General features: G+C 38.5%; 1 non-coding gene across 1 annotated transcript; it reads left to right on the plus strand.

Annotated features, from left to right (window-relative positions):
* Positions 1-232: 232 nt before the first annotated feature.
* LOC141624603 (small nucleolar RNA R71) lies at positions 233-338 on the plus strand. Its single transcript, XR_012534409.1, has one exon. It is a non-coding gene; the product is annotated as a small nucleolar RNA R71 (small nucleolar RNA).
* Positions 339-12,762: the final 12,424 nt, after the last annotated feature.

The following is a 12,762-nucleotide window of genomic DNA, read 5'->3' on the forward strand; positions in this document are numbered from 1 at the left end:
AGCACTAAGTTGAGCACCCAATTGAGTAATAGAGTCCCCTTCATGCTTTCCTTCTCCTGTAGCCTTGCGAGGTCTACTATATTATGAGTTATGGACCGCCATTTCCTCAATTTTGTTCCAAGTTTTATTGTCATCAACTTCGGTGAACATTTCATTTGATCCCATTTTGAGAATGTTTCTTGAGTCTTCATAAAGACCGTTCCAAAATTATTGTACCAAGAACCACTCGCTAAGTCCATGATGAGGACATGAGCGACAAATTCCTTTAATCGTTCCCAAGCTTCATACAAAGATTCTTCATCTCTTTGCTTAAAGCCCGTAATTTGGGCTCTTAGCATGTTAGTCTTTTCCGGTGGATAGAACTTTTTGTAGAAAGCTAGAGCCAACTTCTTCCAAGAATCGATTCCGAGCGTAGCCTTATCAAGGCCTTTCAACCATTGTTTCGCGGTGCCAATTAGAGAAAAAGGAAATAAGACCCATCGAATTTGGTCTTGAGTTACACCGGTTTGAGAAATCGCATCACAATAGTTGCAAAAAGTCTCCATATGAGAGTGAGGGTCTTCACTAGGCATCCCCCCAAATTGGCTTCTTTCGACTAATTAGATAAATGCGGATTTGGCAATAAAATTTCCGGTTAGATGTTGTGGTGTGGAAGTACCATTGGGTAGGTTCTCCTCGGTGGGTACGGAATGTGATGAAAACTTAGGCATTGTGGGTTGATTTTGTGTTGGATTTTGTGTTGGATTTTATGTTGGGTTCTCCTCACCTTCTCTTGCAAAAGGGTTGATGAACTCAATAGTATTTGGTTGAATATCTACAACCTCACCAATACCTCTCAAAGTTCTCCTAGCAAGTCTTCTATTGGTTGTCAAAGACCTTTCAATTTCGTGATCAAAGGGTAACAAGTCATCTTGTGATCTTCTAGACATGCAAAATATCAAACAACTTGAAAATAATTAGAACAAAACTTAAGGAGTTTTACTTCCCCAAGGCAAAGAAAGACACAACTAATAACAATACAAGAAAATCTAAATCAAGTTAACACCGTCCCCGGCAACGGCGCCATTTTTGGGTCGTGATCCCTCGTGGGGTTTAGTTTTCAGTATTTATCGTTAGGAGCACCTAGACCAAAACACAATTTATAACTTCACAAACACTCTACAATTACTAAAGAAGCAAGAAAAGGTCGGATCCCAAGGGACGGGAATTGAGATGAGATTTCTATTGCAACTAGTGGTGTATAAGGGTGTCACAATTTGGGGTTTGAAGTAGAAGATCACTAAACTAATAGCAATGAAAGTAAATAAGCAAGATGAATTAAAAGGGATGTAAGCAATTAATAAAAGGCACTAGGATGTCATGGGGTCATAGGGGATTCATGGGAATTGATCATACAAACATATTCTGAAATTATAAGCAAGCAATTTTTGTTGTGATGGATCGAGTTGGTTTATATCTTACAATCCTAGAAAAGTTTGGTCCCGGAGCAGAATCGATTAGATTGTACAACACCTACAAGTCGACTTAATCTTCCCTACTAAACAATACGCATGGTCTAATGAGACTCGAGTTGGTTTATGTCTTACAAGTCTCATTGAAAAGATAGGTGATGGGTAAAAATGCAAGGATTCATAGGCTCACATTTCATCAAACATAACATGTGCATAAGTTGAGATCACAACATGCAAGCAAATAAATTATGAAAACATATTAAATTAAGCATGAATCATTCCCCATGTTGGTTTCCCCTAATTACCCATTAACCCTAGCTAAAGAAACTACTCACTCATTATCATGTTGAACATGCTAGCAAGGTTATCAATCATACTAACAAAGTGAAACATGATGAATAAATGAAAGTGATTAACAATAATTAAAAAGAGATTAAGAGAATTATACCTACTAATGATTCCAATAATAAAGCAAAGAATAAAAGAAGTACTTGATGCTTGATTGGAAGGTTGTCAATCTCCCAATAATAACCCAAATAATCTTCAATTACCCAAAATAAAGGTTGAACAAGAGAGAGATTAAGGAAATAAAATTTGTATTAAAACTTGATTAAATGTTGATTACAAGATTAAAGAGAGATTTGATTGATATTAACTACTCTAAAGATTGCTAAGAAGAACATGCTCTTCTAATTAGACTAACGGGGTATTTATAGTGGGGATTAGGTGCATAAATTAGGGTTTACTAAAGGCTTAAATGTTGGAGCCGGTGTCCTCCAGTTAGTGCGGATAACGTTATTGCATGTAGTGAAAGTTCTTTTTAAAGGGGCTGAGAAGAGTGGTATACAGTGAACGTTGATTTTATGGATAGATTAGTGGCAAGTGTGAGTAATAGCATAATAAGAGAAGACCCATGGTAAGAAAGAGTGAGGTGATATCGATATAAAATAATGAGATTTGAGTTTTGGAGCGATGAGAAGGTAATTGGAGCACTAAAGGGTTAGGTAGAAGTAATAAGGAGTTGAGATATTAAATGGAATTGTTGAGTATAAAGAGAAAAGAAGGATAAAAGTAAGCTGAGAAAAATGGGCACCGGAGTTATGTGATATAAAAGTAAGGAATCATCGGGATGTATGATACTACCAAGAGTAAGTGAGTTAATGGTTATACAGAAGTTTCAGGACAACATGATTAATCATGAGTTTCAAGGAATTAAGGGAGTAAGAGGTTGATTTAGTATCTGCACTCTATGAGATTTTGATGGAGAGTTAGATGGCGATACAGTTCGGGATAGTATTGGGAAGAATGTTGAGGTAATTTTGTTGATGGATTTGATGTTCGTTATTTGGGATGTTAACCAAAGATAAGAAAGAAAACGTGATGTTTAGAGATGAGTGTAAGGGGTTTGATGTCCGGACAGTGGTAGTGTTATGGTTTGTGACTAGTGGTTAAGGGTGATGGTATATTAGAAAGGTAGAAATTCTAAAGAGGTTGATTTTGTAGGGACCAGATCGATAAGTATGGTTATGAAAGAGTATAAGATGTGGTTATATGAGGCGGTTGTTAGTAGTTGAGTATTAATGGTGTGGCTACATTTGGCAGAGGGTGATGGATATGTGAATGGGAGAATATGTTATGAGGTGTATACGAGTTAAGCTCAGGTGAGAGGTAACTTTTATCAGGTGGTAACTTACGTGATCAGGATTGGCTGGTTGGATGCGATTACGGGTTTGTGATATATATAAATGTTTGCGTGAGGTTTTGACCTCACAAGACGTGGTATGGTGTGATTATCATAAAGTTGTTATTTGAATGTTCTGTAATGCATGTTGGGTACGCTAATCTAATTGAATGATATTCAAAAAGGTAATAATTTGATTGATCTGGCATGTATAGTTAAAATGGTATGTGTATTGATGATACATGTTTATTACATGAAATGGTAAGGATGATGTTCATGAGATTCTTGTCAGTTCTTTCCGCTTAATATGTTGTGTTATAATCTAATAATACGGTTTTGAGTGAGTTTTCTTGTTCAAAATGTCATATTGAGTCAGTGTTTATGGGAATTATATGTGATTGGAATGTTTATCGATGTGGTTGTGTGCCTCGAGTGGTGATTCGGGCATGGTACTTCATGTCGTGATGCGGGTATTTTCGCATGACTGTGTGTGTTTGTTGGTGGCGATGTTGTGATGCCGTCACCGGTTGTGGTGGAGTAGGCGGGATGATTATGATTCGAGTTTCGAAAGTGCATACCAGTTATACATAGATTGTTATTTTGTTTGATGTTGCTCCCTGCGAGTTTCAGTTTGTGCAGATAGATAGTTGTCTTGTTTATTGATGTTTTGTTTACCTGTTTATGTCTGTGAATGAGGGTCGAGTATGATTTGAAATAGAGTTGTATATTTTTTCGTTGTTGTCATGGTATAGTGATTTTCCTATTGATGGGACACGGTTGTGAGAGGTTGTTACAGTAATTTTGATCTTGTTCTAGATAAGGCTTCAGTAGACATGGTAATGGCAAGTGAGTCGTAGAACATGTGTGTTAATGACCCGAAAGATGCAGATGGTTCATAATCCTTTGTTGAGACAGTGAGTGTAGGGTGTTGGGGAATTAGTGTCATGTTGAGTTATGTATGAGTTTTGCGGTAATGGAAGAATGAACTTGAGGATCTAGTGTGCGTGTACGTAACGAGTGTGGATCGTGAGTTATGCTTCTGGGAGATAGGTGCCTTACATAGAGAGGTATGTTGTTTTGCAGTAATAATGACGAGTTGGTATGGTAATTTTGCTACGAGTTTTATGGTATAGGTTAGGTAGTATGCCGAATGAGTTGAGGAATGAGAAATGTTTAAGTAAGAGAGCCTTGGAAATAGGAATGGTTATTGAAATGAGGTTATAGGCGGTTATCTTTGACATGTGGTGGTGATGAGGATAATGAGATGATATAACTAAGGATTTAGTATTAGTGAGTTACGAGGACGTAACATTTGTCTTAAGAGGAGTAGGATGCGATAAAAGAGAGTTTCATGGTTGTGCATGTTGTAATATAATTGGAAGTAGAGTGTTAGCGTAGCGTAAAGGAGGGATTTGTTTTGTGGATGATACGGCCGTGCTTGTAGTAGTGTGATGCTTAGGAGTGTGAGAATACTTCGATAGTGGTAAGGGTTGGATGATGATGTTTAGGAGTTCGAGAGTTTTGATAGTGGCATGATGATGTTTATGAGTGTAAGTAAACTTCGAGGACGAAGTTCCTTTTAAGGGTGGTAGAATGTAACATTCCGTTTGATGTTATGAGTATCTTGATATTGGATTATCTAGTGGATGATATTTTACGGAGCTAGCAGCGTTTGTGTTGGTAGTGTATGGAGTTAGGATCGAGAGAGATATAATGGAGTTGGTACGATATCGTGAGTCATGTTGTGGAAGTAGGAATAGTTGGTGGAGTTGGGGTTACGAGTTCATGTTTGGTCGGTTGGGGTTTTGTTTTGAGTTCTTAGTTGGTTGTTGTATCTTGATCGAGTTAGTATGTTTGTTTTCGGGTATGGGTTGAACTTCGGGGACGAAGTTCTTTTTAAGGAGGGAAGACTGTAATACCACGGTTTTATGAGTCTCTGGGTACTCTATCGAGTGGGCCTTACTCTGTCGAGTAAGTGTGTTTTGCGTTTTAAAATAGTTTCTGACCTGTTGGGTACTCGATCGAGTAAGCGGCACTCGATCGAGTACGTTAGTTACTCGATCGAGTAAGTGTGTTTTACGGGGTTATTTTGACGGGTTTTGCTAATAACACGAGTTTGATATAAAAGGTTTCCGTCAGTTTATTTCATCATTTTTAACCTTTCAAATAAAAAAGGAGTTACGTAGTTCTTTCTCGTCGCGTTGTTGGCAAATCCCCAAGGCTAGGAGTGTCGAATCATCTTGTTCTTTGCATCATAGTGTTCTTTGCGTCAAGGTTAAGATCTACATACCAATTTTATAGTATTTAGTTAACTTTGTTTAAACCCTAATTTTGGGAATTGGGGATTTGTGTTAGTTTTGTGATTGTTAGTAATTATGTGATTATATGTTAGGAGGAGGATTCGTAGAAGAGGAATTTTGATACAACTGTTGAGACCGTCTGATTGTGTTGCTGTTCCAGGTAGGGTTTCCCTACTCAGTATTAGTCCCATAATGCATTGTTGGTGTTTTGTGATGGTTGAATATTATCGTATTCGTATTGTGACGGTTGTTGGTTTTGATTGCTGTTTAATGGTTGTGATTGTTTGTCTCAGGTTCTCGAGATGCGTTCTCGGCTGAGTGGAGTCACTTGCGGGAGTGGATTCACGCCCTAGTTTCGCCCTCCGTGGAACCCGCCACGGGAGGGGTTGTGCACATTAATGGGACAGGGTTATCGCTCGGTATGATGAGCGGGGATTTGGTGGGTACGGCTGCGGTCCCCCATTAGCAGGGCTGGTCCAGTGGACAGTCGGTGACGGAGATTGATTGGAGTGGGTGTGATTGTGTGTGTGACCGTTTGAGCTGCTTGTTTACTGTGTTGTTGGTTATATAAATTGTGTGATTAGTACTGACCCCGTTTAATGTATTAAAAACTATGGTGATCCATTCGGGGGTGGCGAGAAGTATTGAGCAGGTATGATATGACGCGTATGGGATAGCTGGGATGAAGCATCACGTGGCAGTTAGAAGTCTTCCGCTGTGTCAGACGACATTTTATAGCTTTGATAGTTTTAGCAGTAGACCGTCTGAGAATCTTGTATTTCAGTTTTGGTTTTTTGTTTTGATCATGTAATCACTTTAAACTATTACGTTATTTAAATTATGTTTCTTCATTGTCATTTGATTATCATTGCCTCGGGTAACCGAGATGGTAGCACTTTCATCCCTTGAGTGGTCCTGGTAAGGCACTTGGAGTATGGGGTGTTACAAAATGGTATCAGAGCGACGATCCTGAAACCTGTAACCAATGAACCTAATGAACATAGGGAGTCAAAATAAAATGAACCCGGGGTAGAAGTTGTAGGAGCTAATGCAAAGACTTGGGAGACGTCCTAAAGTCGCGAACTCGCCCTACAATTTTGAACCGGTCACCATGGGATATGAGTTGGGATCGCTATGTGTTTATCTTATGAATTGTGTATCTTTGTAGCAAAGTGTGGTATAAATCGGTGGATGTATGTGTGTGGAGAATAAGGAATATGTAAGAAAGATGGCGATGATGTGATTTTTGTTATGTTGTTGGTTAAAAGCATGTTGCATGATAGTTGGTTTACATGTTGGTTGGAATCGTTGGAAAAGTGTATGAGAATGATGAGTAATGTGGTGGAAAAAGGAAGTAGTTCATATGTGATATGATTATACATAATTTTGTTTGTGTAATTTTATATAATGATTTCTTATACTTGTCTACCGTTGTATCATATGCGCTTGTTAGATAAAGAATGTGATTGAACTAGATGAATTGATTGGAAAAGATGAAGTGGCAATTACATGAGAATATGAATTCCTAGATTATGAACATGTTTATGTGATGAAGTGGATTTGTAATATTGTTGTGTTAGTAACATGGAAATAGGATTTGTAATGTGTGGGTATGATTTGTGTTTATAAGTTATAAAGTTAAAGCATGCGGGTAGTACATGTTTGATAAGTTGAATGTTATATGAGCATGATAGATATTATTGTTTAGTTTTGGTAGGTAGTAGCATGTGTTTATGGATGGTGGTTTTATAAATATCGAGTCGCTTTTGTTCACCTCGTTGATGTTTAAATTTTTTGAAAGAGAAAATCAAATAGCTATGTCGTCTGATTAAAGCAAGGTTGTCTTTAAACTGTTATAACTTGAGATTCATAAATGATTGTAATGTGATTCTAATTGGAGGTGATAGCTTGTTCTTTTACGAGTCTAACGATAAGTCACACACCCAAAACGACCAAGAAATGAGCGAGTTATGACTGTTTTACGAAAACTGGACAATGCTGAGAATTGCGTAGGGTACTCGATCGAGTAGCCTTGGTACTCGATCGAGTAGGCGGCACTCGATCGAGTACGTTAGTTACTCGATCGAGTAACCCTGGTGATTTGTTTTACGTGCTTCTGACCTTCACCTACTCGATCCAGTAAGTCCCTTACTCGATCGAGTGGCTTGTACTCGATCTAGTGACCCCTGTTTTGGGTCATATGCTTATCTTTTGACTTCGTTGCATATCATGTTTAATTCAAAGGTGTTATCTTGCTTCTTTATGCATTGATTTATATGTATGTTGATCCTGATGCGTAAGTTACCCAATCTTATGATGTAAGGAGTGACACCTGAGGTGAGTATGAGTTCGGTGGGAGGACATGAGTTATATGTGGTTGTGATAGATAGTGGAAAAAAAAAGGAAGATCGTTATGGCTTAATTCAGACATAGAGCATGTTTTATGAGATGAGATGAGTGATATTATTGTGCGTTGAGTAACGTAAAAGTAAGTGAATATGGGCAAGGGATGATGTGAGTCTAAGGAATGTGAGAATAAAAAGATTCAAAGTAAGGATGTGGATAGTGGCAACTTGAGATGTGTAAAGAATTATGGAGGGAGATGGTTAGGAGTCGTGTGGGTTAAGGATATATGTAGTGAAAGTTCTTTTTAAAGGGGCTGAGAAGAGTGGTATACAGTGAACGTTGATTTTATGGATAGATTAGTGGCAAGTGTGAGTAATAGCATAATAAGAGAAGACCCATGGTAAGAAAGAGTGAGGTGATATCGATATAAAATAATAAGATTTGAGTTTTGGAGCGATGAGAAGGTAATTGGAGCACTAAAGGGTTAGGTAGAAGTAATAAGGAGTTGAGATATTAAATGGAATTGTTGAGTATAAAGAGAAAAGAAGGATAAAAGTAAGCTGAGAAAAATGTGCACCGGAGTTATGTGATATAAAAGTAAGGAATCATCGGGATGTATGATACTACCAAGAGTAAGTGAGTTAATGGTTATCTTTTGAAGTTTGGGACAACATGATTAATCATGAGTTTCGAGGAATTAAGGGAGTAAGAGGTTGATTTAGTATCTGCACTCTATGAGATTTTGGTGGAGAGTTAGATGACGATACAGTTCGGGATAGTATTGGGAAGAATGTTGAGGTAATTTTGTTGATGGATTTAATGTTCGTTATTTGGGATGTTAACCAAAGATAAGAAAGAAAACGTGATGTTTAGAGATGAGTGTAAGGGGTTTGATGTCCGGACAGTGGTAGTGTTATGGTTTGTGACTAGTGGTTAAGGGTGATGGTATATTAGAAAGGTAGAAATTCTAAAGAGGTTGATTTTGTAGGGACCAGATCGATAAGTATGGTTATGAAAGAGTATAAGATGTGGTTATATGAGGCGGTTGTTAGTAGTTGAGTATTAATGGTGTGGCTAAATTTGGCAGAGGGTGATGGATATGTGAATGGGAGAATATGTTATGAGGTGTATACGAGTTAAGCTCAGGTGAGAGGTAACTTTTATCAGGTGGTAACTTACGTGATCAGGATTGACTGGTTGGATGCGATTACGGGTCTGTGATATATATAAATGTTTGCGTGAGGTTTTGACCTCACAAGACGTGGTATGGTGTGATTATCATAAAGTTGTTATTTGAATGTTCTGTAATGCATGTTGGGTACGCTAATCTAATTGAATGATATTCAAAAAGGTAATAATTTGATTGATCTGGCATGTATAGTTAAAATGGTATGTGTATTGATGATACATGTTTATTACATGAAATGGTAAGGATGATGTTCATGAGATTCTTGTCAGTTCTTTCCGCTTAATATGTTGTGTTATAATCTAATAAAACGGTTTTGAGTGAGTTTTCTTGTTCAAAATGTCATATTGAGTCAGTGTTTATGGGAATTATATGTGATTGGAATGTTTATCGATGTGGTTGTGTGCCTCGAGTGGTGATCCGGGCATGGTACTTCATGTCGTGATGCGGGTATTTTCGCACTGCGGTGTGGCTGTTGGTGGCGATGTTGTGATGCCGTCACCGGTTGTGGTGGAGTAGGCGGGATGATTATGATTCGAGTTTGAAAGTGCATACCGATTATACATAGATTGTTATTTTGTTTGATGTTGCTCCTGCGAGTTTCGGTTTGTGCGAGATAGATAGTTGTCTTGTTTATTGATGTTTTCTTTACTGTTTATGTCCTGGGAATGAGGGTCGAGTATGATTTGAAATAGAGTTGTATATTTTTTCGTTGTTGTCATGGTATAGTGATTTTCCTATTGATAGGACACGGTTGTGAGAGGTTGTTACAGTAATTTTGATCTTGTTCTAGATAAGGCTTCAGTAGACATGGTAATGGCAAGTGAGTCGTAGAACATGTGTGTTAATGACCCGAAAGATGCAGATGGTTCATAATCCTTTGTTGAGACAGTGAGTGTAGGGTGTTGGGGAATTAGTGTCATGTTGAGTTATGTATGAGTTTTGCGGTAATGGAAGAATGAACTTGAGGATCTAGTGTGCGTGTACGTAACGAGTGTGGATCGTGAGTTATGCTTTCCGGGAGATAGGTGCCTTACATAGAGAGGTATGTTGTTTTGCAAGTAATAATGACGAGTTGGTATGGTAATTTTGCTACGAGTTTTATGGTATAGGTTAGGTAGTATGCCGAATGAGTTGAGGAATGAGAAATGTTTAAGTAAGAGAGCCTTGGAAATAGGAATGGTTATTGAAATGAGGTTATAGGCGGTTATCTTTGACATGTGGTGGTGATGAGGATAATGAGATGATATAACTAAGGATTTAGTATTAGTGAGTTACGAGGACGTAACATTTGTCTTAAGAGGAGTAGGATGCGATAAAAGAGAGTTTCATGGTTGTGCATGTTGTAATATAATTGGAAGTAGAGTGTTAGCGTAGCGTAAAGGAGGGATTTGTTTTGTGGATGATACGGCCGTGCTTGTAGTAGTGTGATGCTTAGGAGTGTGAGAATACTTCGATAGTGGTAAGGGTTGGATGATGATGTTTAGGAGTTCGAGAGTTTTGATAGTGGCATGATGATGTTTATGAGTGTAAGTAAACTTCGAGGACGAAGTTCCTTTTAAGGGTGGTAGAATGTAACATTCCGTTTGATGTTATGAGTATCTTGATATTGGATTATCTAGTGGATGATATTTTACGGAGCTAGCAGCGTTTGTGTTGGTAGTGTATGGAGTTAGGATCGAGAGAGATATAATGGAGTTGGTACGATATCGTGAGTCATGTTGTGGAAGTAGGAATAGTTGGTGGAGTTGGGGTTACGAGTTCATGTTTGGTCGGTTGGGGTTTTGTTTTGAGTTCTTAGTTGGTTGTTGTATCTTGATCGAGTTAGTATGTTTGTTTTCGGGTATGGGTTGAACTTCGGGGACGAAGTTCTTTTTAAGGAGGGAAGACTATAATACCACGGTTTTATGAGTCTCTGGGTACTCTATCGAGTGGGCCTTACTCTGTCGAGTAAGTGTGTTTTGCGTTTTAAAATAGTTTCTGACCTGTTGGGTACTCGATCGAGTAAGCGGCACTCGATCGAGTACGTTAGTTACTCGATCGAGTAAGTGTGTTTTACGGGGTTGTTTTGACGGGTTTTGCTAATAACGCGAGTTTGATATAAAAGGTTTCCGTCAGTTTATTTCATCATTTTTAACCTTTCAAAAGAAAAAGGAGTTACGTAGTTCTTTCTCGTCGCGTTGTTGGCAAATCCCCAAGGCTAGGAGTGTCGAATCATCTTGTTCTTTGCATCATAGTGTTCTTTGCGTCAAGGTTAAGATCTACATACCAATTTTATAGTATTTAGTTAACTTTGTTTAAACCCTAATTTTGGGAATTGGGGATTTGTGTTAGTTTTGTGATTGTTAGTAATTATGTGATTATATGTTAGGAGGAGGATTCGTAGAAGAGGAATTTTGATACAATTGTTGAGACCGTCTGATTGTGTTGCTGTTCCAGGTAGGGTTTCCCAACTCAGTATTAGTCCCATAATGCATTGTTGGTGTTTTGTGATGGTTGAATATTATCGTATTCGTATTGTGACGGTTGTTGGTTTTGATTGCTGTTTAATGGTTGTGATTGTTTGTCTCAGGTTCTCGAGATGCGTTCTCGGCTGAGTGGAGTCACTTGTGGGAGTGGATTCACGCCCTAGTTTCGCCCTCCGTGGAACCCGCCACGGGAGGGGTTGTGCACATTAATGGGACAGGGTTATCGCTCGGTATGATGAGCGGGGATTTGGTGGGTACGGTTGCGGTCCCCCATTAGCAGGGCTGGTCCAGTGGACAGTCGGTGACGGAGATTGATTGGAGTGGGTGTGATTGTGTGTGTGACCGTTTGAGCTGCTTGTTTACTGTGTTGTTGGTTATATAAATTTTGTGATTAGTACTGACCCCGTTTAATGTATTAAAAACTATGGTGATCCATTCGGGGGTGGCGAGAAGTATTGAGCAGGTATGATATGACGCGTATGGGATAGCTGGGATGAGTCATCACGTGGCAGTTAGAAGTCTTCCGCTGTGTCAGACGACATTTTATAGCATAGTTTTAGCAGTAGACCGTATGAGAATCTTGTATTTCAGTTTTGGTTTTTTGTTTTGATCATGTAATCACTTTAAACTATTACGTTATTTAAATTATGTTTCTTCATCGTCATTTGATTATCATTGCCTCGGGTAACCGAGATGGTAGCACTTTCATCCCTTGAGTGGTCCTGGTAAGGCACTTGGAGTGTGGGGTGTTACAAAATGGTATCAGAGCGACGATCCGGAAACCTGTAACCAATGAACCTAATGAACATAGGGAGTCAAAATAAAATGAACCCGGGGTAGAAGTTGTAGGAGCTAATGCAAAGACTTGGGAGACGTCCTAAAGTCGCGAACTCGCCCTACAATTTTGAACCGGTCACCATGGGATATAAGTTGGGATCGCTATGTGTTTATCTTATGAATTGTGTATCTTTGTAGCAAAGTGTGGTATAAATCGGTGGATGTATGTGTGTGGAGAATGGGGAATATGTAAGAAAGATGGCGATGATGTGATTTTTGTTATGTTGTTGGTTAAAAGCATGTTGCATGATAGTTGGTTTACATGTTGGTTGGAATCGTTGGAAAAGTGAATGAGAATGATGAGTAATGTGGTGGAAAAAGGAAGTAGTTCATATGTGATATGATTATACATAATTTTGTTTGTGTAATTTTATATAATGATTTCTTATACTTGTCTACCGTTGTATCATATGCGCTTGTTAGATAAAGAATGTGATTGAACTAGATGAATTGATTGGAAAAGATGAAGTGGCAATTACATGAGAATATGAAT

Source organism: Silene latifolia, chromosome X, assembly GCF_048544455.1.
Source record: "Silene latifolia isolate original U9 population chromosome X, ASM4854445v1, whole genome shotgun sequence".
Classification (NCBI taxonomy): domain Eukaryota; kingdom Viridiplantae; phylum Streptophyta; class Magnoliopsida; order Caryophyllales; family Caryophyllaceae; genus Silene; species Silene latifolia.